This window comes from Microcebus murinus, chromosome 12 (assembly GCF_040939455.1).
Source record: "Microcebus murinus isolate Inina chromosome 12, M.murinus_Inina_mat1.0, whole genome shotgun sequence".
In the NCBI taxonomy this organism is placed as follows: domain Eukaryota; kingdom Metazoa; phylum Chordata; class Mammalia; order Primates; family Cheirogaleidae; genus Microcebus; species Microcebus murinus.
Genome location: NC_134115.1, coordinates 55,958,479 through 55,985,487, shown reverse-complemented (window position 1 = coordinate 55,985,487; position 27,009 = coordinate 55,958,479). Strand labels below are relative to the sequence as shown.

At 35.0% G+C, this 27,009-nt stretch overlaps 1 long non-coding RNA gene across 2 annotated transcripts in view; it reads left to right on the top strand.

Annotated features, from left to right (window-relative positions):
• Nucleotides 1-26,401, top strand: part of LOC105871181 (uncharacterized) — a 76,529-nt gene extending 50,128 nt beyond the window's left edge. For both annotated transcript variants that reach the window (XR_012922188.1, XR_012922187.1), the window contains 2 exons: nt 21,599-21,703; nt 26,214-26,401. This is a non-coding gene — a long non-coding RNA (uncharacterized LOC105871181). The remainder of the gene's footprint in view (nt 1-21,598; nt 21,704-26,213) is intronic.
• The last annotated feature ends 608 nt before the right edge of the window (nt 26,402-27,009 follow it).

Genomic DNA, 27,009 nt, shown 5'->3' with positions numbered 1-27,009 from the left:
CTGCAAAATAAAACAAAAATAGACCTCCTAACTTCAAAAAAATAAATCCTAACTTGTTCTTACCTGGGTCCTCAGGCAGCAGCAGGCTCTGCACAGGCAAGCTTGTAGCTCGTCCAATCACACCAGAGACTGAGAGGAGGAGTCAAGAGACAGAGAGAAGGAGGGGAGTAGGAGAGTGCGCAGCGAACATTCCACACATGCGCACTGTGGGCCCAGGAGGTGTTAGCTGCTAAGCAGGACAGCCAGCGGGGGCAAAAACACCCAGCGGGCAGGATAAATGTCTTCGTGGGCCGCATGTGGCCCATAGGCCATAGTTTGAGAACCCCTGCTTTAATGAGTAGTGGAGAATGGGCTTGCCTGTAAACAGCAGCAGTAAACTGCATAAGGCAAAGGACAGAATATAAATCATAAGACTTGAGGGAAGAAGAGCTTGTGAAGGAGGATAGAAACTATCAGTTATCTAGAATTGATGTTGGACTTCAGGAAGAACCTCAAATGCATCTTCTTTTTCTGTAGTACATAAGTCAAATGATCAGTTAGAAAATGATCAGTGTCCACTTAAGATTACTTCAGCAGAAGTGGTATCACTGAGGGGAGAAGAATGTGTCATTGAAGGCCAGATGGTAAAGAAAGCATTCAGAGAAGGTAGTTAAATTAGTTATTGCTAAATAACAAATAACTTCAAAATCTCACAGTATACAACAGTAAGCATTTATTTAACTCATGCCCCTGATAGATGGAATTGGCTTATCTAGGCTGGACTTGGCTCATTCAACTTATCTAGAGCATTCCTGTACCATATGCTACCATCCTCCCCATTAGACAATGGAGATAGCCCAGTAATGTTCTTCTAAGGCCAATGCCAGAGGTGCAAGAGGACAGAAGCCCAACTGGGAAAGCATATGTTGAGTTTCCGTGTTTTATGTTTGACCGTTAACATCCCAGCCACAACATTCCCTTCAGCCAGAACTTAACCCAGAACAAGGCCCTGACTTCCTTCAATTTTATGAAGGCTGAGAGAGGTGAGGAAGATGCAGAAGAAAAGTGTGAAGCTAGCAGAGGTTGGTTCACAAGGCTTAAGGAAAGAAGCCTTCTTCATGACACAAAAGTGTCAAGTGTAGCAATAAGCACTGATGGAGAAGCCACAGCAAGTTATTCAGAAGATACAGCTAAAATCGCTGACGAAGGTAGCTACAACTAAACAAGAGATTTACAGTGGAGATGAAACAGCCTTCTATTGAAAGAAGTTGCCATCTAGGACTTTCATAGCTATGGAGGAGGAGTCAATGCCTTGTTTCAAAACTACAAAGGACAGGCAGGCTCTCTTGTTAGAGGCAATTGCAGCTGGCGGTTTTAAGTTGAATCCCATGCTCCTAGGGTTTTCTGAAAACCCTAGGGCTTTTAAGAATTATGCTAAGTCTGCTCTACCTATGCTCTATAAATGGAACAACAAAGCCTGGATGACAGACATCTGTTATGGAATAATTTACTGGGCATTTTAAGCCCACTATTGAGACCTACTACTCAAAAAAGAGAGTCCTTTCAAAGCATTAACTGCTCATTGACAATGCACCTGGTCTCTGAAGAGCTCCCATGGAGATGTATAAGGAGATTAATGCTGTTTCCCTGCCTGCTAACATGACATCTATCCTGCAGCTGTGGTATCAAGGAGGGATTTTACTTCCAAGGTTTCTTATTTAAGAAATATATTTTGTAAGGGTATAGCTGTCATAGATAGTGATTCTTCTGTGGGATCTGGACAAAGTAAACTGACAACCTCCTGGAAAGGGTTTATCTTTTAATGGCATAGATGCCATTAAGAACACTCATAATTTACAGGAGGAGGTCAAAATATCAACAGTAACAGGAGTTTGGAAGAAGCTGATTCTAACTCTCATAGATGAATTTGAGGGTTTCAAGATTCCATTGGAGAATATCATCCCAATCTTCAGCAATCACCACCCTGATCAGTCAGCAGCCATCAGCAGAAGCATGGCCCTTCACTAGTAAAAATATTAAGATTCACTGAAGGTTCAGGTAATAATTACTATTGTTTTAGCAATAAAGTATTTTTAATTAAGGTATGTACATTGGTTTTATAGACATAATGCTACTGCACACTTAATAGACTACAGTATAGTGTAAACATAACTGTTATATGCATTGGGAAACCAAAAATTTCATGTTATTAGTTTTATTGTAATATTTGCCTTATTGTGATATCTGTTTTATTGCAGTGGTCTGGAACCAAACTTGCAATATCTTCCAGGTTTGCCTGTACTGATTTGGGGATTAAATGAAGCCTCATATTTAGTTACCTGATTTATAAGAGAAAATTAAGGAAATAAAGGGCCTCCTTATAACCTTTCATTTAATAATTCTTGCTTTGACTTTAAAGGGTATCTTAACATAGGTGTGGATGGCTTCAATTTTTTTTTTTAAAAAGGAGAGATGGAAAGTAAACATCCGGGAACCTTTTGATTCACCAAATTCGCAGCTCTACAGCAGCAAACATTCTTCCCTATGAAAGTGCTCTAAAGATTATCCTATTCCTATTTTTCCCATTCAAACACTTATATGTTGTATTAACCACCAGTAAATACAATCTATTTGCTGTTATCAATAACAAAAAGTTAAAAATAGCAAGACAGTGTGAAACTAACTTGAATCAAAATAACTCTTACGTTTGTTGTTTGTTCTCTGCAGTGGAGTTAGACTAGAAGCTCTTGACAGAGGGAGAATTGTGAGCATGTGTCACCTGTGTATTATAATTACAAAATGCCAAAGGAAAGTCTTGAATTTTTCAAAAGGCCTTAATGACTCCCAAGACATTGGGTTGTGGCACGAATCTTGTTGAGAGAATATAAACTCAGTGTTACAGAATAATAATTGTATGGCTAGAATGTAGAGAAGGGAAAGACACTAAATAGTTACTCTGAATTGTTTGAATGGTAAATGGGGTATTTAATATTATGAAAGCTGTTTTTGAAAACCTTTCAACCTAACAGAATCATAGCCAAAAGTGTAGGGGGAGGCATGGAGGTGCAGAATTATATTATTTAAATTATATTTATAAAGCCTACAGACCTGCTTTGTCCTTCTTTCTCTGTGCAAAAAGGCACAGAAATGATGTCCTGAAGGCATATGAGATCAGAGATCAGATGGAATAAATTAAGCAGTAAATGACAATAAAAACATAACAGAAAAATATAATCTGCATTATTTAAATTATTCAGACAAAGAATGCTAAAAAATTGTTAATAAAGTCACCAAGATGCATAATGACAATGTGTGAAATGTTAATCCTGTGTGGTTTTTGAAACATAAGTTTTCTGTGCAAATTTTGGGAAAGATATAAAAATCTGAAGACTAAAATAAAAGTAGAAATCCAGAAATAAAAAGTTAAAAATTCTACTTTGTTTCCCAGTATTTTTATTTTTAACTATTGTTGACTGACTATAAAAACAATGAGTGCCTTAGAGGACATTTAGAAAATATCAAAATATAGTCTAAAATAAATGTTATTTTTAATTCGTTAGCCATAATAACAATTGCTAGCATTTGGTGATATATGCATCTAGGAATTTTATGCATTTAAATATGTATTTCATTTCTCCAAAATAAAAATTTACAATATGTACTATTTTTAGCACTTTACTGCTTTATTCTATTAATAATACATTCTGAATATTTTGAATGTCATTAAGTATTCTTCTACTGTACCATTTTAATGATCATATAGATTTCCATTAAATTCCACAATAAAGTGTTGATAAAATCTAGTTTTAATAAACAGTACCATGAGGAAGATGAGAAATATGCACATTGATACTTTTTGTAGGGTAAAGCCTTGGTTCATTAAAGTTTCTGATAGATTTTTCTGATAATTTTCCATTATAGTTGTACCAAATTCTTCTCTTATCTGCATTTCATGACTAGGCCCCTTTCTCTGCAACCACAGCATTATCAGATCTTTGTGGTCTGTGAAATCTTTGACAAACAGAAGATTAGAGCTCATTACTCAAAACTCATTTACTTAACTTTCTTTCTTTTTTATTGATACACAATGGATATACATATCTTAGAAATACACATAATAGTTTGATACATTCATACAATGTATAATAATCAAATCAAGGTTATTATTAGGATATTTATCACCTTAAATATTTATCTTTTCTTTACTCTAGGAACATTCAAATTATTCTCTACCAGCTATTTTGTACTATATAATAGGTTGTTGTTTACTATCCTTACTCTACTGATTTGTCAAACACTTGGTCTTATTTCTTCTTTCTAACTGTATTTCTGTACCCATTAATTAACCTCTCTTCATTTGCCCCTCCCACCTACCCTTCCCAGCCTCTGGTAACCTCCATTTACTATTTATCTTCATGAGATCCACTTTCTTAGCCCCCACATGTGAATGAGAACATGCAATATTTGTTGTTCTGTGCTGGGCTTATTTCACTTAAAATGATCTCAGTTCCATCCACATTGCTGCAAGCGAGAGGATTTCATTTTTTTTTTACAGCTGAATAGTATTCCATTGTTCATATATAACACTTTTTAAAAACCCATTAATCTATTGATGGGCACTTAGGTTGATTTCATATTTTGGCTATTGTGAATAGTGCTGCAATAAATACAAGAGTGCAGATATCTCTGCAACATATTAGCTTCCTTTCTTTTGGATTTATACCCAGTAGTGGGATTGCTATATCATATGGTAGTTCTATTTACAGACTTTTGTGGCACTGCCAAACTGTTTTCCATAGTGGCTGTACTAACTTACATTCCCACCCACAGTGTATGAAGGTTGCCCTTTCTCCATATCTTTGCCAGCATCTATTATTCTGTCTTTTTGATGATAATACTTCATTGTAGTTTTGATTTGCATTTCTTTGGTTATTGGTGATGTTGAGGGTTTTTTTTTTTATGTACTTTTTGGTCATTTGCATGTCTTCTCTTGACAAATTATCTATTCAGATATTTCCCCATTTTCAAAATCAGATTATTTATTTATTATATTACTGAGTTATTTGAGTTCCTTATATAATCTGGTTAATTAATCCATTGTCAGACGATAGTTTGCAAATGTTTTCTCCCTTCTGTGCTTTGTCTCTTTTTCACTTTGTTCATTGTTTCCTTTGCTGTGCAGAAGCTTTTTAGCTTGATATAATCCCATTGCCTATCTTTGCCTTTGTTTCCTGTGCTTCTGGGGTCTTACTTAAAAATATTTACCCAGTCCAATATCCTGGAGCATTTCTCCAATGTTTTTTCTAGTATTTTCATAATTTAATGTCTTATATTTAATTCTTTAATCCATCTTGATTTGATTTTTGTATATGGTGAGAGATGGGGTCTGTTTCATACTTTTCCACATATTATTCAGTTTTCCTATGTACCATTCAGTTTTCCTATATACCCTTATTGAAGAGATTGTCTTTTTCCCAATATATGTTTTTGGTGCCTTTGTTGAAAATGAGTTGGTTGTAAATGAATAGATTTATTTCTGGGTTCTCTATTTCATTCTGTTGGACTATGTATCTGTTTTTATGCCAGTACTATGTTGTTTGGGTTAGTATAGCTTTGTAATAAATTTTGAAGTCAGGTAGTATGATGCCTCCAGCTTTGTTCTTTTTGCTCAGTATTGCTTTGGCTATTCTAGGTCTTTTGTTGTTCCATATAATTTACAGATTATTTTTTCAACTTCTGTGTATTTGATAGGGATTATATTATATTTTGATAGGGTTTATATTGAATGTGTAGATTGCTTTGGGTGTTATTGGCATTTTAATAATATTATATCTTCCAATCCATGAGCATGTATTATTTTTCCATTTTGTGTGTGTGTGTGCCCTCTTCAATTTCTATCATCAGAGTTTTTCTTGTAGAAACCACTAGTTTATTTGGTTGAATTTATTCCTAAGTACTTTATACTTTTTGTAGCTATTATAAATAGGATTGCTTTCTTGAATTCTCTTTCACATTGTTCACTGTTAGTCTATATAAAGGCTACTGATTTTCATATGTTGATTTCATGTCCTAGAACTTTATTGAATTCTTTTATTCATTATAACAGTTTTTGGTGGAGTATTTAGGGTATTCTAAATATAAAATTATGTTGTCTGAGAAGAATAATTTGACTTCTTCCTTTCCAATCTGTGTGCCCTTTTTTTCTTTTGTTTCCCTTGTCTCATTTCTCTGCCTAGCACTTGCAGTTCTAGGTTGTGCAAAAGTCATGAAATTGGGCATCCTTGTCTTTTCTAGTTCTTGGAGAAAAAAGTTTCAATTTTTTCCCTGTTCAGTATGATGTTTGCTGTGGGTGTGTCACGTATGCCATTTATTGTCTTGAGGTATGTTACTTCTATACCCAGTTTTTTGAAGGTGTTTATCATAAAGAAATGTTGCATTTTATTGAATGCCTTTTCAGCATCTATTGAAATAAATGATCATATGGTTTTTGTTTGGGTTCTGTTAATGTGAAATATTATTTTATGGATTTGCATATTTTGAGCCATTCTTATTTTGCTGGCTAAATCCCACTTGTTCATGGTGACTGATCTTTTTATTATATTATTTAATACATTATTATTTAAATCATTAATTATTATTTAAATAATTTAATTTTTATCATTTTGTTAAGATTTTTAGCATCTGTGTTTCATCAGGGATATTGACTTATAGTTTTCTTTTTTTCTTGTGTCCTTCTCTAATTTGGTATCAGGGTATGCTCTGACTGAACAAAAATGTGTTCGATTTTTTTGAAGAGTTTGAGTAGAATTAGTATTATTTCTTCTTTAAATGTTTGGTAGAATTCAGAAGTGAAGCCATCAAATCTTGACCATTTCTTTATGTGATGCTTTTTATTATGGCCTCAATCTTATTACTAGTATTGATTTGTTCAGGTTTTCTATTTCAAGATTTAATTTTGATAACTTGTATGTGTACAGGAACTTACCCATTTTTTTTCTAGATTTTCTCATTTTTAGGCGTATAGTTGCTCATAATGGTCTCTAATGATTCTTTGTATTTCTGTGGCCTCAGTTGTATGTCTCCCTTTTCCTGTTGATTTTATTTATTTGGGTCTTTTCTCTTTTTATCTTGGTTACTATAGCTAAGGGTGTGTTAATTTTTCTTTTAAAAAATCAACTTTTTCCCTTGATCTTTTGTATTGTTTTAGTTCTATTTCATTTATTTCTGCTATAAGAGCAGAAATAAGCGTTACTATTTCTTTGCTCTTACTAAATTTGAATTTATTTTCTTATTGCTTTTCTAGTTTTTTCAGGAACATTGTTAGGTTGTTAATTTGAAGTTTTGACTTTTGTTGATGTGTTTATTGCTATAAATTTCCCTCTTAGTAATGTTTTTGCTATATCCCATAGATTTGGTTATGTTGTATTTATATTTTCACTTGTTTCAATAACTTTTAAATTTCCCTTTTGAATTTCTTCATTGGCCCACTGATTGTTCGAGAGAATGTTGTTTAATTTTTATGTGTTTGTGTAGTTTCTTGTTATTGATTTTTACTTTGGGGATGGAATTAGGGTATGGTGAGGAAACAAAGAGAAATGAAACCAAGCTCTTTCTTCCAAGGAGGTTGCAGTCTGCTAAATCTCTTAGAGACTGACTTCAGTGGGACTGTGTACTGCTAGTGGACTCTTTTGCATCAGTGTTTAAGGTTCTCTGTTTCGTTCCCAATGTGGAATACACTTACACATTTCTCTTCTTGTATTACTTATTCCCTAGGCATCTTCTAACTCATCGTTGTTTGTACTTGCAGAATTTACTTCTCAGCTCTTTTACTGATTGCTCTTGCTTGTACAAAGCAAAAGAAAAATTCCAGTTTCAGCTTCTCTAAAACTCCTGTTAACATTGATATTTTTACCTCCTCCAATGAATCATGAATGTTTTCAATGGCATTTAGAATGGTGAACTCTTTTCATGAGGTTTTCAATTTACTCTTCCCAAATTCGTCAGAGGAATCACTATCTACAACAGCTTACAAAATGTATTTCTTGTATAATAACACTTGAAAGTCAAAATTACTCCTTGATCCATGGGCTGCAGAATAGATGTTGTGTTAGTAGACATGAAAATAGCATTGATCTCCTTGTATGTCTCCATTAGAGCTCTTGGGTAAGTAGGTGCATTGTCAATGAGCAGTCATATTTTGAAAGGACTCTTTAAGTTTTCTAAGCGGTAGGTCTCAACAGTGAGCTTAAAATAGTAAATCATGCTGCAGCAGATGTCTATCATTCAGGCTTTGTTGTTCCATTTATTTATAAAGCACAGGCAGAGTCAATTTAGCATAATTCTTAAGAACCCTAGGGTTTTCAGAAAACCCTAGGAGCATGGGATTTGACTTAAAGCCACCAGCTGCAATTGCCTCTAACAAGAGAGTCAGCCTGTCTTTTGAAGCTTTGAAATAAAGCACTGACTTCTCCTTCATAGCTATGAAAGTCCTAGATGGCACCTTCTTCCAACAGAAGGCTGTTTCATTTCCACTGAAAATCCGTTGTTCATTGTAGCTACTTTCATCAATGATCTTGGCTAGATATTCTGGATAACTTATTGAAGCTTCTACACTAGCATTTGCTGCTACACCTTGCACTCTTGTGTTATGGAGAAGGCTTCTTTGTTTAACCCTCATAAACCAACTTTTACTAGCTTCAAAATTTTCTTCTACAGCTTCTTCACCTTTTTCAGACTTCATAGAATTGAAGAGAGTTAGAGCCTTGCTCTGACTTAGATGTTGGGTTGTGGGAATATCGTGGCTGGTTTGATCTTCCCAGGCTACTAAAACATGTTCCATGTCAGTAATAAGTCTATTTCTCTTATTATTTGTGTGTTCACTGGACTGTCACTTTTAATTTCCTTCAATAACTTTTCCTTTGCATTCACAACTTGGCTGTTTGGTGCAAGAGGCCTAATTTTCAGCCTATCTCAGCTTTCAACATGCCTTCCTCACTATGCTTAATTATTTCTAGCTATAAATTGAGAATGAGAGATTTGCAACTCTTCCTTTCACTTGAACACTCACAGGTCATTGTAGGGTTACTAATTGGCCTAATTTCAATACTGTAGTGTTTCAGAGAATAGGAAAGTCTGAGGAAAGGGAGAGAGATGGGGGAATGGTTGGTTGCTGGAGCAGTCAGAACACGTACAATGTTTATGGATTAAATTGGTCATTTTACAGGGTGCGGTTCATAGCACCCCAAATAATTATAATAGTCATATCAGAGATCACATATTGCCATACCAGATATAGTAATAATAAAAAAATTGTAATATTGGGAGAATTGTCAAAATATGACACAGAGATATGAAGTGAGCATATGCTATTGGCAAAATGGCACTGATAGACTTGTTCAAATCAGGGTTACCACAAACCTTCAATTTATAAAAAATGCAACATCTGTGTAGCATAACAAAACAAACTGCAATAAAATGAGGTTTGCCTATAATCCGAGCAGTTTGGCAGGCAGCACTATCTTCTGCCGTACTTTTTCCTTTTAACTAAAAATACTGTGTATATTTTCTTTCATAAATTTCTGATTTTGAAACCTATCACACCATGATCTTGATGTTATGTAGTTGTTCCTCCTTAGTTTCTTATAGGGGTGCTGCCAGCTTGACCCTTTCTTAATTATCTTTTCCAGATCAGATCTTTCTCTCTCCTCTACTACCCATTTTTCAGTCTTTGGAAGCTCCAACTATAACTCCATTTCTTGTGAATTATTCTCCTAGGATTTTCTGATAAAATACAGTTCCACTATCTCCAAAGGTAGTTTTTAAATATGTCAGCCAAACATATGATTAACAAGTCATATAAAAAGGGATGATAATGATCTTCAGATTTCTGGAAAGAAAAGGTTTAGAAACTGAAACCCTGGGTTCTAATCTTTGTGCTGGCTCTGTTTCCTTAGAGGAGGTAACTTCTCCAGGCTTCTATTGCCCCATAGGAAAAGGGAGGAATTAGACTTTTTTAATTGTTAAGATATAACTGAACCCTAAAAATTTTTAGAAAAAATTTTCACTGAAATAAAAATATGTATTACCATTCAGCTCATGACATATACAGAATTAAAAATCATAATCCCCCAGGCTTAAGTTTTCAATCAATCAGATATCAGTTTACTTTCTAAAAATAAATTTGCATTTATATTTTGCACATGATTTCTAATTTGGTTTAGTTTGTTTCTAATTTAGACTTCTGTAAAACTTTTACTGAAAAATAATCCAAGTGACTACTCCAAATAACTCATTTCACTGCTAAGAGGCTAAGTCCTTAATTTCATCTTTCATTATGAATTCCAACAACTTAGTTTATATTCGTTTATTTACAGTACATTAGTTGTTTTTTTCACACATGAGAAGTTTGAATCTAAAATACTTAGACTAGAGCAAATTTCCCAAGATCAAATTCAGTATTTGGCTTTTAAACCAGAAAACAACAATGATACATAAGACAATGGAACATCAAGTACATTAATGTCTTTTGGCTCTCTAATTAGTCATCCTGAAAATGTAGTCTTCTTGGAAATATAGAATGCTGTATTTTCAGGCCTTTAGAAGATCTCTCCTAAGCAATCAATTCAATCCAAGATTACAACCCAATAATGGAGTAAACAGATTCTAAAATTTAGAAAGAATAATTAATATAAGACACTTTGTTAACACTTGAATAGGGAGTGGAGAAGAATGTTGATTAAACAATATTGAAATAATTTCAGTGGGCATATCCAAGAACATATATTTCTGGCTTTGAAATAATTTTTAAAAGACTTCTGGCTTCAGAAATTTCTGCCATACAGAAAAGGACTGCTGATATTATTAGCAGCTAAGTCTTAAGTCATGTGTATAAGAAAGCTCTGCAATAGTACAAAGCACTCAACTGACTCAAGCTCATTAGCTGGACATAAAGAAAAATAACACAAGTACAGGAGGCTGAGGAGGGAGGATCCCTTGAGCCCAGGAGTTTGAAGTTGCAGCGGGCTGTGATGACGTCACTGCACTCTAGCCCTTTGGACAAGAGTGAGGCTCTGAAAAAAATAAAAAAATAGGATTTCTCCCAAAACTCCTGGTTCTGCAGTGGTCCTCTCCTGACCCTCTGCCACCGCTCTGATGGGGGAGGCCTGGGGATCCTGCATGTTGGGTGCCTGCTGAGTGCAGATCTTCCCTGGAGCTGACTGGAGCCTGCAGACTGTGCGCCGCCTTCACGCCCCTGGGCTGCCGGGAAGGGACGCGGCTCCCTGGACCCGCCCCCCGCAGTGTACGCAGGCGCTTTGGCGCCGCAGCCTGTGGAGCAGGTGTTAGCACACACAGGCCTTGGCGGGCTGTGAAGGCTGGTGACCTCTGAGGCCTAAGGCTGGCGACCCATCGGCACACTGGAGTCCACAGAAGCCCTGTGCTGCCTCCCCTTCGCCTTGACTCCTCTTTTCTAAGGCCCCCGAGACACTTGCTTATTATTTAAGTTTGTGTATATGTGTCTCTTGTAAACGACCAAATGTTTGGGTTGTTACCAAATTTCGAAAGTCGGTCTTTCAACAGGGACACTCGGTAAGTCCATATTCATTTTGAGTAGTAGATATTTGTTTAAATGGTTCCTGGCATTTTTGTTATTGTTTTCTATTTGTAAGATTCTCTTGTGTGTCTGGTTTTTGTCCTGTTTGCTCCCAACCTCCCTGTGTGTGTTTAATCAATTTATTTACTGTTAGAGTTCTTAAAGAAGTTTTATGCTCTATGGTCATGTATATTGTTGTTGCCTTCAATTTAAAAGAATATTTATTTTGTGCACATTTAATACGAAGAAATATGATTAATTGAATAATAACCTATAATCCTACCCCCTGGAAAACTTAATATCATTTATTATAAAAATAATATAACAATATAATAACAACAACAAAAGAATCAAATCTGGCTGGTCATGGTGGCTTGTGCCTATAAACCTAGCACTCTGGGAGATAGAGGCAGGAGGATTGCTTGTATCCAGGAGTTCCAGAGCAGCCTGAGCAACAAAGCGAGACCCTGTCTCTACACAAATAAAAATAAAAATAAATTAGCCAGTGTAGTGGCAGGTGCCTGCAGTCCTACCTACTAGGGAGGCTGAGTCAGGAGGATCACTTGAGGCTGGCAGTTTGAGATTGCATTGAGTTGTGATGCCGCCATTTCATTCTATTCAGGCAACCGAGGGAGATCCCATCTAAAAAAAAAATGAAATTGTTACTGATGCTCCTGTGTTCTTGTAACTCTCCCAGGATAGAAATCAAGAGAGATCACCAGACATAGCAATGAAGAAAAACGTTTTATTTACCTGGTACATAAGGAAAAGAAGAGTTTGGGCTGCTCCTCAAGAATTGTGTGGGAATTGGTTATGTCAAAGTATGTATAGGAGGGGTTTTTCTTGTGCCTGCACAGTAGCTTTACATACTCCATGTATTGTATTAACATTAGCATTTTAAATCTCCACTTCTGGGTGTGATTTTTACTATTAAAATGAAGAAAGTGTTACTGTAATTTGAAGGTTAAGCCTAACTGCACCTGTAAAGGCTCCAGGAAAGTTCCTAGCCCTCTACAACAGAAACTTGTGGTTAACAGGTTTTTGGTCTCTTGATTCTAATTGGCTAGAAATTCAGAGGTCCTCAGCTTGAGCAAGAGACCTCTGCTCCCTTGTGTGGACCACACCAAAATAGGAAACCAACCAGTCTGCCTGTCTCAAAAATCACACAGCAAGTTACAAAATCAAAATAAACTTTTCTATGTTTTCCAAACTTCTTTCTCTTCAAAATTATTATTACAGGCTTTTTATTAATATTTTTGATATTCTGTCTGTGTGTGTATTTAACTATTATACATTGCCAGTTATATATTGTGTATAATCATTGATGTTAAGAAAATATATCAAAATAACCTTAATAGGGTGGGTATATACATACATAATGAGTGAGATGTGCACCATCTGGGGGATGGTCATGATGGAGACTCAGACTTTTGGGGGGAGGGGGGGAAATGGGCATTTATTGAAACCTTAAAATCTGTACCCCCATAATATGCCGAAATAAAAAAAAATAACCTTAATAATACTATTACATTATCTGTATTATATGAAGTATTATCATCACATCAAAGAGCTTATGCTCTGTGTACTGTTCTATTCTCTGCATTTTCCCGCTTAACACAGTATACTTTAGAGATTCCCCACACCAACATATAAAAATTCATCTATTTAATTTTTTTCATAATATTCTATACAGATAAACCATAATTTATTCAACCATAATTTTATTAGATGATGGACATTTTAGGTTAATTCTTGATGTTTTTAGTTGTATGTGAGGCTGCTACAAGCAGACTTGCACATTTCTTAGCAGAATTTTACACATATATCCTAGCAGGGGAATTCCTGGGTCAGAATGTCTCTGAAGAGCGATCTTGCATCAAATTGAGGTAGGAAATCTGTACTATCTTTCCTTTGGGAAATTTGGATGAACATGTCCAGAATTTATTACATCCTCAGTTTCCTCACATGTAATATTACAGATCCCAATACCTACCATTCCTTCCTCACTTTCCTCATACACATTTTTGTTATAAAACTAAACAGAACTGGTAATTGCCTCTCACAGAACTGTGGTGAGGATTAGAAATAAAATATGTCAATGCTCAAATATGACCCACATTTGGTGAATAAGAAATAATTACTTACTTTCAGTTTTCTAAATGTAGTTATTAAAGAAACCAGAGAGGGAAAAACAACCTAATAGATCAATGGAAGAAAAAAACTTACCCATGAGTATCTTTGGTTCAAAAATAGATTTGGTAGGGGTTGGGGGGAGCAATAATATTAAATTATGTTAGCTTATTCATAAACATTGCCTGAACTACTTTCAAAATGAATTGACCTCATTTACATTAAAAGATATGTGCATAGTTTAACAAGGAAGGAAATTAAAAAATAAAGATTAAACAAATTGTAAACCACAAGAAAAAAAAAACCTAGATTTATATAGTTGTTGCTATTGGTCCTTAATTTGAGCATAAAGACTCATATTTTCATATTACCTTAAGAAACCTAAAGCTGTATATCACTGTAATGCCTTAACTGGTTTTCAACTTCTCATCCTCAAACCACAGGCTCCCTCCCTCCACTACTAGTGGGAGGCAAACTCCTTTGTTCATCAGTGGTCTATGTTTTGCTGTCTAGATACTTCTGTGCATCCACCCTTTCTTGTGAGACCACAGTGAAAACAAATAAATGAGCATTCTTCACACATCAAAAGGAGACCAAAAGGAGAAGGAAATTGAGGCCAAAAGGTTAAGCGAAGAAAGATGTAGTCACTCTTCTTTTCTGGGCTAATACATGGTAGTTTCAGTTTGAGTGGGCAATTATAGATATCTGGTGAGCCAGGTTTCTGTATTTTTGCCACAAGCCTTGATAATCTGGTCCTCAGTGTAGTTGTCTTTGGATTTTTTATGTTTTTTTCCCTTACCATCTGGGTCAAAAAGTCTTAGGTAAAAACTTCCCATTCTCTGTAATAAATTCCCTATTTCAAAGTGTTGTTGTGACAGTGCTAAGGCAAAAGTGTTTCTGATAAGCATGTATACTACACACACACACACACACACACACACACACCCATCCTACTCCTACAATTTTAGAGCCAATAAAATATATATGTATACATATATACATATGTATATATGTATATATGTATATATATGTATACACATATATACATATATACATACACACACAAACACAGGAGCACATCTATTAACAGATATTCTTCTGTTTTCCCATTTCTGTTTATATTACTATGGTATGTCTATTTCCCCTGCATCTATTATCTTCCTTATTCTTTACTCTTTTTTCTCTGTACTCAGTGGTAAACATAAATGTGTTCATCCAGCTAAAAGATATAACATGCACACAAATACATATATATGTGTATCAGTATATACATTTGTTTTACTCTATATAACTATTTTAGTTAAAATACATAAAAGCTTTACAAAAATGAAGCTATGTGATTCAGATAATGATACCCTTATTCTAACGCCAGAGAGAGAAAAAAAATGCTCAAAAAATAACAGTTACATTTAAATACAATCTTGCCATTTTGACTTGTCACATAATTTACCAGGAGTGAACTGAATTATCACATGAATAACAGAATATAATTTTCTGCAAGGTAAAATAGAAGATCACATTAACTTTGGAGAAGCAAAAATAATATCACTTAGTTTCTCTTTTTGGCAGTCATCTAGATGAATATGCTAAAGATATCTGATCACAAAGGGCATTTAACAAATTCTGTGCCCTGCAAAACTGAAGATATTAGTGTAGTAATCTAAGGAAAGTTGGAACCAGTAAAGGGTAATAAGTACTATGGAATTTATTTAACTATGCTGAATAGAAGGAAACTACATTTCTTTTTTTTCTAAAGAGATGGTTTTTAATAATCAATTGTTTCTCAGATTGAATTCACATAATTAATATATCAGTGCATTTGTTAAAATTATCTGTGAAGAAACAGGAGTACCGATGCAGGATCCAGGAATGAGGCACCTTTCCCAGCATCTGGAAAATGCAAAAAAAAAAAAAAAAAAAAAAAAAATGAAGGCATAAAGAAGGACCAAGACAGAGAGTAGATAACAACATGTAAAATAGAGCTTCCATGACAGAATACTGGAATTTAGCAGGGAAGTGACAGGGAACCTTTAAGGCATGAAAGGAGAGAAGAAAGCAGCCATCCCTGTCAGCAGAGGCTCAGAGCCAGGAGGACCTCCCCATTGCAGGGAAAAGGTATGCTCAGTGGTCCACATTCCCACCACGGACAACTGTCATTCTAGCCATAGGAGAGCCTCTTGGCCCTCACAGGCCCCATGACTAACAGGGAGCTGCCTGCAGTACATGTGATGGCATTGTTCAGAGAAGGAGTTCACACTGGGTGGCATATACCCACTGAGACCCACGCAGCTTTATCATGGCACCATGTTGAAGGCCCAGTTTCCACCAGACTACATTCTGCCTTGGGGCCCAATGGCCCCTGCATCTCACCATTACTGCAGCCCTGAGTTCCCATGCCTGTGCAGCTGGGTCCCCAGCACTGTAGGTCACACACTGCCCTGTACCTTGGGGAATGAGAGATTCAGTGCACCAGAGAAGCTGAACCTGGGACAAAGCAATAAAACTAGAAATTAATATGGTTCCAAGAAAAACCTTGGAAAATACAGAAACACATGGAAATTAAGCAATATGCTCCTGAACAAGCAGTGGGTCAATGAAGAAATTAAAAAGGAAATTAAAATATGTATTGAAACAAATGAAAATAGAAATACAAGATAGCAAAATTTATGGCATATGGCAAAAGCAGTACTAAAAGAGAAGTTTGTAGCAATAAATGACTATATCAGAAAAGGAGAAATACTTCAAATTAGCAATGTATTTATGCACTTCAAGGAACTAGGAAAGCAAGAACAAATCAAATTCCAATTTAATGGAAGGATAGAAATAATAAAGATCAGAGCAGAACTGAATGAAATTGAAACAAGAAAATACAGAAGATCAATGAAACAAAAAGTTGATTTTTTGAAAAGATAAACAAAATCAACAAACCTGAGCTAGACTAAGAAGAAAAAAGAGAACACACAAATATATAAAATCAGAAATGAAAAAGAAGAACATAAAAACCTCAGTAATACAAAGAACCATTAGAGACTATTATCAACAACTATGCACCAACAAATTCGAAAATCTAGAAGAAATGGATAAATTCTTGAAAACACACAAACTACCAAGACTGAACCATAAAGAAACAGAAAGCATCAATAAACCAGTAATAAGTAATGATATTAAAGCTGTAATTAAAAGTCTCAGCTCAAAAGAAAGCCCAGGTCCTGATGGATTTACTGCTAAATTTTACCAACACTTTAAAAACAATTAATACAATCCTCCTCAAACTCTTTAAAAAAATTGAAGAGGAAGGAATATTTCCTAACTCATTCTGTGAGAACAGAATTACCTGAGACCAAAACCAGACAAGAAAAAAAGAATGTTACAAGTCAGTGTCATTAATGAATATATATGCAAAAATCCTCAACAAAATACTAGCAAACTGAATTCAACAATACATTAAAAATATCACTCATTATGATCAAATGGGATTCATCCCAGGGATGCAAGAATGGTTCAACATACACAAATCAATAAATGTGATACATCAGATCAACAGAATGAAGGACAAAAATCATATGACCATTTCAATAGATGCCAGAAAAGCATTTGATAAAATTCAGTATTCCTTTATGATAAAAACTTTGATCAAATGGGTATAGAAGAAGCATACTTAAAAATAATAAGGCCTTGTATGACAAACCCATGGCTAACATATTGAACAGAGAAAAATCAAAAGCCTTTCTTTTAAAGACTGGATCAAGACCAGGGTGCCCACTTTCACCGCTATCATTCAACATAATACTGAAAGTCTTGGCCAGAGCACAAGAGAAAGAGATAAAGGGCATTCGAGTTGGAAAGGAAAAAGTCAAATTAGCCTTACTTGCAGATAACATAATCTTATATTTAGAAAAACTTAAGGATTCCACTGAAAACCTGTTAGAATTGACAAATTCAATCAGTAGCATTTCTATACACCAAACAACTTGAAAGAGAAATCAAGAAAGCAATCCCATTTACAATAGTTACAAAAATATAAAATACCTAGGATTAAATTCCTCCAAAGAAGTTAAAGATTTCTGTAAGGAAAACTAAAAAACTCTGATGATAGAAAGTGAAGAGGACACAAAAAATGTAAAGATATTCCATGCTCATTTATTAGAAGAATTAATATTATTAAAATGTCAATTCTGTTCAAAGGGATCTATAGATTCAAGCCCTATAAAAATACCAATGAAATTCTTTGCAGAAGTAGAAAAACAATCTATAAATATATATGGGACTACAAAAGACCCTGAATAGCCCTCCCCCCACCAGAAAAAGTACTGAGCAAAAACACCAAAGCTAGAAGCATCACACTACCTGACTTCAAAATTTATTACAGAGCTATAGTAACAAAAACAGCATATTACTGGCATAAAAAAAAAATGGACCAATGGAATAGAAAATCAGATATAAATCCACACATTTACAACCAACTCATCTTCTACAAAGCTTCCAGGAATTTACAGTGGGGAAAGCAGTCTTCTCAATAAATGGTGCTAGGACAACTGGATAATCATATATGGAAGAATGAAACCAGACCCCTATATCTCACCATACACAAAAATCAAATCAAAATGGGTTAAAGACTTGCCTCAAAACCTGAAATTATGAAACTTCTAGAAGAAAACACAGGAAAATGCTCTAGGAAATTTGTCTAGGTAAAGATTTCTTGTATATGACCTTAAAAGATTAGGCAACTAAGGCAAAAATAGACAATTGAGATTATATCAAGCTAAAAAGCTTCTGCACTGCAAAGGAAACAATCAACAAAGTGAATAAACAACCCATAGATTGGAGAAAATATTTGCAAACTGTCCATCTCACAAGGGATTAATAAGAATATATAAGAAACTGAAACAACTCACTAGCAAAAAATAAATATTCTTAAGAATGGGCAAAATATGTGAGTAAACATTTTTCAAAGAAGACATACAAATGACCATATAAAAATGCTCAACATCATTAGTCATCAGAGAAATGCAAATCAAAACCACAAGGTGATGGTAATGAGTCTATCAAAAGGATATCTGACTCCAATGTTTATTGCTGCAGTATTCACAATAAATGAGATATGGAATCAACGCGTCCATACGCAAATGAATGTATAAAGAAGATATGGCATATATCACAACGCAATACTATTTATTCATAGAAAATAATGAAATCCTGTCATTTGCAGCAACATGGATGGAATTGGAGGTCATTATGTTAAGTGAAATAAGCCAGGAACAGAAAGACAAATATCACATGGTCTCAGGAATATGTGGGAGCTAAGAAAGTGGATCTTCTCAAGGTAGAGACTAGAATGATGCTTACCAGAGGCTGGGGAGTGTTGAGTAGAGGAGAATGAAGAGAGGCTGGTTAATGGGTAAAAACATGCAGTCAAATAGAAGGAATGAGTTCTGTTCCATAGCACAGTAGGATAACTATAGTTAACAATAATTTATCGTATATTTCAAAAAAGCTGGGAGAGAAAATTTGAAATGTTCACAAAATAAAGAAATGACAAATGTTTGAGGTAATAGATATCTTAAATACCATCATTGCACATTGTATGTATGGATAAAATATCACATTCACTTGTCTCCAATTAATATGTACAATTATTATGTATCAATAAAAAGTAAAGAAGGGTTCCTGCTCTCGAAGCATCCACAATCTAACTGTGGATGTTGGGAGGTGGGATGGAGGCATAATAGCCTCACAAATGCAAAATTAAATTGATAATGCCTAGGAGAGAAAATAAACCAATTCAAGAGAGCCTAGAGCTAAAAAGAAAACAAAAAGACACAATACAGTGGTTTCTCAATTGCCAAAATTGTTTATGATAATACATGCCTCTTCATGGTCTTATTGAAGTCACTTACTCAATCACTGTCACTTATTTAATTACTTTTGCAAAACAAATTCTGGATCTTACAGTTAACCAGATTTTATGCAAATGGAGTTAATTATGTATTGGAAACCTAGTGGTACCGAAAAAAGACCAAAATATTTCACTTTACAAGTCTTGAATTTTGTTTCCACCCTTATTACTTAAAGTAAGTTGTTTGACTTGAATGTAAAGTCAAATCTCTGATAATTTTTAAATCTCTGATAATTTTTCTCTTTAAAATAGGCAGAAACTCAGCCTCCTGTTTTCCCACAATTGTTATAAGCCTTGTTAGAGAAAATGTGAATGTAGTTATTAATTTTGGTGATAATGGTCTTATGCATATTTTTTGATAATTAGAATTGAGAAGTGGATATTTTTAAGGTCTGTGTTTCAAAATAAGGAGGTTACTCAAGATGTCAGGCTGGATTGACCACTGCCCCAGTTCATGAAAATGACCTAGGTGAATTGTTATTAATGGGGCCTAAATACTTCTAGAATTGTTATAGATTGATATCCAACACTGAGATCAGTAAATAATCAGCATATCAGAAATCACTTCCAGTTGGTGATGGGAAATAAATGATAGAGAAAATCAAAATCCTTTAAGACTGGACAATTTTATGAAAGTTAACACCTAATTTTATCTTCTTTGGGTCATTGTTCTAGCCCATTGCTTAAATTACTTTTGGATGTTCATCCTTTCCCCCACCTGGTTCTTCTCTCTAGCAGGAAGGGGATATGTGAAAACTGTGTCTCTCAGGTTCCCTGGTCTGTTGGCTTTCATTGAGGTTCTATCAACCTAAGTGGCAGGATACTGGAGTTGGGAAAGGACAGCTGGGTGCTTTCTCTGCTCTTCTTTCTGGTTTGTGTGGAATCTTTAGCGTTGAAGATTCCTCTTCCTCTGTGATTCTTGTTCTTTTTAGACAGCTCCTTCTTGCCACCTGTTCCTTCCTTTATGGTCTCAGTCCTACCTGGAAGCCCATACTATGAGTCTAACTCCTGCCCATGGTCCCTCCTCCAGAGTTTCAGGTATCCCCTGGTGGCCTCTTCTGCGTGGCTTATCTGGTGGTTCCTTGGGAAAGCCCTTCATTGGAGTTGCGGCTCCCTCTTGGTGACCCTAGCTTCTGGACTCTGATATCATCATTTCCTCCTCCCTATGTACCTCCAGTTTTAAGGATACAAACAGTAGCTTCCTGCAGATGATTTATATCTGGGCTTCTCATCTTTCCCTGTTTTTAGCTTTTCTGAAAACTTTGTGACTAGTTTGCTGAGTTAAATTCCCTGGTGTAGTTCTGCTAATAGGCAGTGTATATATAGCTCATTAAAATGAAGAAACAAGTTGAAAGAAATGGAATGGGTGAGTAAAAAAAAAAAACAACAACAAAAAAAAAACGGCTTTTTTTTTTAACCAAATGCCATTATGCTTTATATACTATAAGAACCATTTTTTTTTAATCAAGTCATCATGATGTTGATATAGGTTTGAAATTTTGGTGTAGGTTCTGTGACAATATAAGTTATAAGATGGCATTTTAAAACCTGTACAGGTTATTCATTAATTGGTTCCAGACCACAAAATCAATTTTTTTTAAACCATCATCATTTGTAGAATAATTTTGCCTAAATCCTGTCAGCTCTTCATGGAGAATAGTTTAGAACTACAATTTTCCAAGAAATAAACTAGTATAGATTTTTAATTGATTTCCCAGTAAATCAATGAATAAGTCCATCATTTAGAGGGAATGAATAATTTTCTTTCAAAAATTTGGATAGACTGTGTTCTGAACATATCACTGTGTGTCTACATTTATAGAATTAATAGAAATGAATGTATTATCATTAGAAATCTGCATTAGAACTAAATAATTATGATATATAAAAGCCTTTTTACCACATGCTTTATTTATTTTGAACTTCTTATTTATTTGTAGTCTTTCATAATTACTGTCTTTCTTGAATTAAAAAGCTGATAGAAATATTTCTTTTCAATATAGCAGCCGGGCCGCATTTATGCTGCATTTAATGAATGTGTCTAGTATTTGCCTGCCTTCTCTAGTGTGAGGAACAATCCCAGGACTTTGCTCAAGGATTTGTTAAATGTGAGTTGCTTAGAGAAAGTAAATTTAGGATGCAGCTAAATTGGTGATGTTCTCTTTAGGATACAGCTAAATTGGTGATGTTCTGTTTAATTTGTTATAATTTTCATCTTTTGTTTTCCCTCAATAAGTATGCTCAGGTTTTAGAATGATTGGTTCCAAATAAAGGATGAGTGATCCTCATTCAAACCTAAATATCCAATTAAAGCTCTATCTACTTCATCAATGTCCCATTTATTAACATTGAGAAGGGATGAGAACCTCTACATATTCAAGTTTAAAAATAATTTTAAAGAACCACATTCTGTTTTAATTTGTCCTATATACCTAGTGATGTTAAGTACAAAATGCCATGAGGAAAGAGCACCGTGCAAAAGGTTGAAGCCCAATTTAAGGCTGATAATGAGAATAAAGAGCTGGATTCTGATATAATGTGTCAGAAGTACTTAGTTATTTTCTTAAATTCATAAATTCATTTAAATTCATAAATAATAATTATTGATCAACAGTTACATGACAGATACCATATTAGACATTTTGTATATACTATGTCTGAGTAAGACTCTATTCCACCTTTTCTCCAACTGGCATATTAGAATGCTCAAAACAAAAAACAAACTGGAAGGGTCTTAGTTGAAAAACAGAATGGCAGAAAGTTGATGATTATTTAAAAGAAAAGTAAATGTTATTAACAGTAAGAAATGTATACTGAAGCCTTATTATGCAAAATATACAAATGTCTGGGATCTACTTTAAAGGACTCCAAAAAAACCCCAAATAAAATAAAAAACAAATAAGTAAACAGAATGCATAAATATAGATGAAAGAATATTGATTCTAAGTAGGCGAGCAACATGATAAGTTTTGTAGTTTGAAAGATCACTATGGAGACCTGATTGGAGAGACTAGAAAATTGATTAGAGGGAGTGACTGGAGAAGACTGAATTCACTCCATATCTATGACCACTTATTTTTTCTGTTATTTTGTTATGCTTGGACACTGGCTTTCCCTTGCTTTTCCTCTCCAAGGATTGGCCCTTGTTTTTCTGCCTTCTTAGCTCCTGGTTGACAACCTCACAAACCTGGCTGACAGCCTGAAACCACAGAACTATGTGTTTGGTTTCAAGCTTCACCCATGCTTAGAAATGCTTTCTATTAAACCACCCTACCAAATAAGATTACCCTACAAACTAACCATGGCCCATATCAACCCCAAATTTACCACTGGCACTATAATTTGTTTCAATGGAGACTAGTCCTATAGTTCAGTTTGACTCATTAGCTCTGTCCTTATTTTGTGTTTGCTTCTCTTTGTTATTCATCCATGTCTCTGAGGGACCAGAATCCTTACAAGTGGGACTGCCTGAATTAAATCTGAAGCCGACTTTCTCAATTCTTGTTAACTTGTATTAGCATTTTATAAAGAGTGAAGTCTAAATTATTTTTAGAAAATTTATCATTTGTCATGGAGAAGAGTCATAAAAATTATAATCTCTCAGCATAGTTATTGTGAGGTGGAAAAACTCTCCAGAGGAAAAAAAAGAAAACAATGTTTAGAATATTGTTTTTAGCATGCAAAGATATTCTCCAACATAAAAATATTGGAAAATATCTTTGCAAAGCTACCTGAGTATTTTGAATATTGTAAACTAAATAATAGAGACTTGGGTATAGTCTGAGTAATGCCAGGTTATGGTTTGGTAAGTAACTAAAAATTTCAGAGGCTTAAATCAATAAAAAGTATTGTGTTTTTATTGTAATGTCTGTATTTGTCTTTTTAATTATCTGTAATATTTCTTTGTCAGACTAGAATAGTTGGAATTTCTCTCTTTTGCCATTACATAAATGTGTTTGGAAAGGAAAAAAAAAAAAACCTCAAACCTCTTTTCAAAAGTCAGAATATGAAAGTCTTTTTTATATTTATCTAAATTATCAAATAGTGTCATGAATTAGGTGACTAAACTGAGCTGAAAGCAGAGACTCTAGATGGAAACTTCATTTTTACATCTAGTATGAGCCTGCAAAGGGAGAGAGGTTGACTTCTTTTGGGTTTGTTTAGAGCCTCCCTATCTCTTTGGTGACATCTGCCCAGCTTGTAGCTGTATTGCCGAGATACTTGTTTTGTTGAGAGAATCCAAAAAGCCATCAAAATATGAGTAGGAAATTTACATATATATCATTTGTTGGTGTCACTTTTAGTTGTTGCCGTATTGTAGGTATAGTCAAAGATTTCTAAGTATTAGTAGAGAGGTTTTTTTTTCCTCCTGACACCAAATATGTGATGTCTTTTCCAACATCACTTCAACTTTCCAACAACAGCTAGATGTTCTATAATTCAGGTCAATTCTGACACTAACTACCCAGAGTTAGCATCAGACCCCATAGTTTTAAGGGCTCAGTCCCATAGGAATGCCCTGACTTCAGATGTTAGTTGCAAGCATCAAATCACCCATATTTCTGATCAACTGGTGATAAATCGGAGGTTTCCATGGACTCTCTCCTCAGGTTTAATGATTTGGTAGAATGGCTCACAGTGGCTCAAGAAGCCACTTAATTGGGTTTACTGGTTTATTATAAAGGATAAAAATAATAGGCAGATGAAGAGGTATGTAGAATGAGGTTCAGAAAGGTTCTAAAGGCAGGATCTTCTGTACCCCATGGAGTCAGGGTGAAGAACCCTCCTGGCATGTAGATGTATTCTCCAATGAGGAAGCTCTGAGAACCCCATCATTTACAGGTTTTTAATCTAGGTTTCATTATGTAGGTATTACTGTGGCCATTGATGATTAACTCAATCTCTAGCCCCTCTCCTCTTTGCAAAGGTTGGGAGCTGAGACTGAAAGTTCCACGCTTATAATTCAGGCTTGGCCTTCTTTCTGGCAACCAGTTCTCATCCTGAAGCTATCTAGGAGCCTGCCAAGAGTTTCCTTATTAGAACAAAAAATGTTCCTATTATCCTTATCCCTCAGGAATTTCCAAGAGTTTTAGGAGCTCTGTGCCAGGAACTGGAAACAAAGACCACATATGTTTTTTGTTTTACCACAAATTAGTATCAAAATTTATAAGCCCATAATTAAGATGCAAATTACAAACTAGGAAAGTGTTGGGATATGAATATGCTGAATAATGTTATAGATACCTTCAGTTATCTATTTCTGCAATAATGTCACATAACAGCCATGAAATCTCAGTGGCAAAAACAATCAGCATTTTATTTAGCTCACAGGTCTATAGGATTTAGCTGATCTCCTCTGGACTCATTCATGTGTCTGTGGTCAACTGATGGGTAGTGAGGCAGCTCTACTGATCTGGACTGGGCTCTCTCACAAGTCTGAGAGCCAGCTGGCTGTCACTTAACACAGGATAGACTTGGCTGGGATGACAGGGGATGATTCAGCTTTACTCTATGTGTCTTTCATCCAGCAGCCTAGCAGAGATAAATTCTCATGGCGATGGCAGAGGAATAAAAACCAGTAGAAATGCAGACACCTTTTCTAATGTCTGTATCACATTAGCTAGCATGCCATTTGTCAACACAGGTCACATGATTGATCTCCATGTCAAGGAGTAAGTATAACATCTTTTCCTGAGTAGGCAGGTACTGCAAAGTTACATGGCAGAAAAATAGAGACATAGGGTGGGACAAAGAATTGGGCCTTCAGTGTAGTCAATGCATAACACTATATAAAGAGCTCCTATACATCTATAAGAAAAAACATGAACACCCCACTAGAAAAATGAGTGAAGACAAAGACATAATTACTAGACAGAAAATATAAATAGCCACAGGGCATAATACTACATTTAAAACATTTTTATAGTGAATTTATAATTATTATAATAATAAAGCTTTATTTAATGTTGGTGAAGTAGTATGACATGTAGTAGTATTATATTCTGTAGGGTAGGGAATAATTCAGTGGTTATTTCATAGAAAAATTGTTGACATCTTATTAAGTGTGTTTTAAATAATATTAAGCCTGTAATCTAGTAAATCCCTATCTTGGAATATAAACATTAAAACATTGTTAATTAGCATAACTGTTCACACACATTTATTTTTCAGCATTATTTATATGAGCTAAAAATAAACACACTCTCTACACATAACATCTAGGGAGTGTGGGAAGGTCTATGTGAATTAGGGGCTGGATGGCAAGTGGTCCTGGCAGGATGGTGTGCACACTCTGCCTTCCTGCTGGGATGAGAGGCAAGAGCGTGTCTGATCCGACTCACACGATGTAGTTTGAATTCAAATTCCTCACTTAGGAAAAACATAACAGTATTTCTGGAAATATAATGAGAGAAAAGGCCCCCATTGAAGAAATATAAAGACAATGAGGGTAAAGTTGGGAGGCTGGAGCTTAAAATTTGATGATAGTTATTATTTTAATTAAAGTAACTACAATTTATCGTGGACCATGCTACATTCCAAGTGGTAGGGATTTCAAATACATGAATTCATTTATTCTTCATAGTTGGTAAGATAAACATTATTGTTTCTGTCTTACAGGTGGCAGAACTGAGGATCAGAGAAGTAATACTTTGTGCATGGTCACACAGTTAGTTGAGTGGAAAAGCCAGGATATGAAGAAAGGACTTTCTGACTCCAAAGCCAATGTAGTTTCCACTGTTCCATAGAGTAAAACACTCATTTTATCTTCTGCACTTTGGATAATAAAGATGTAGAGTGACCTAGAATAGCTGAAATGGGATGTGATAACACAGTTTCTCAGGCACACAAAAAAACTAGATTGGTTATTGCTTATTGTAGTAGGAAGAATAACAGCCCCTCAAGTTGTTCACATCCTAATCCAAAACACCTGTGAGGATATTACCTTGGCAAAAGGAACTTTTCAGATGTGATAATGTTAAGGATGTTGAGATGAGGAGGTTATCTTGTATTGTTCAGGTAAGCCCCTATAATCACAAGGGTTATTATAAGAGGCAGGCAGGAGAATCGACATCAGAGAATGAGGAGATGATTACAGCAGAAGTCTGAATGATACAAGGAATGGGCCATGAGCTAAGAAATGTGGGCAGTCTGTAAAAGCTGGAAAAGACAGGGAAGCTCCAGAAAGAATGCAGGCTTGCAGACTCATTTTAGACTCCTGATCTCCAGAACTGTGACATCATAATTTTATGTTGTTTTAAGCCACTAACTTTGTGGTAATTTTTAATAGCAGGATTTCAAAACAAATGTACTTACCATACTTGTTCTGTTTAAATTATAGATATAATTAAGCTGTGGGTTATCTATTTGGTTATTTTATATGGATTCACATTTTGTTATCCTATTTTATCAGTAT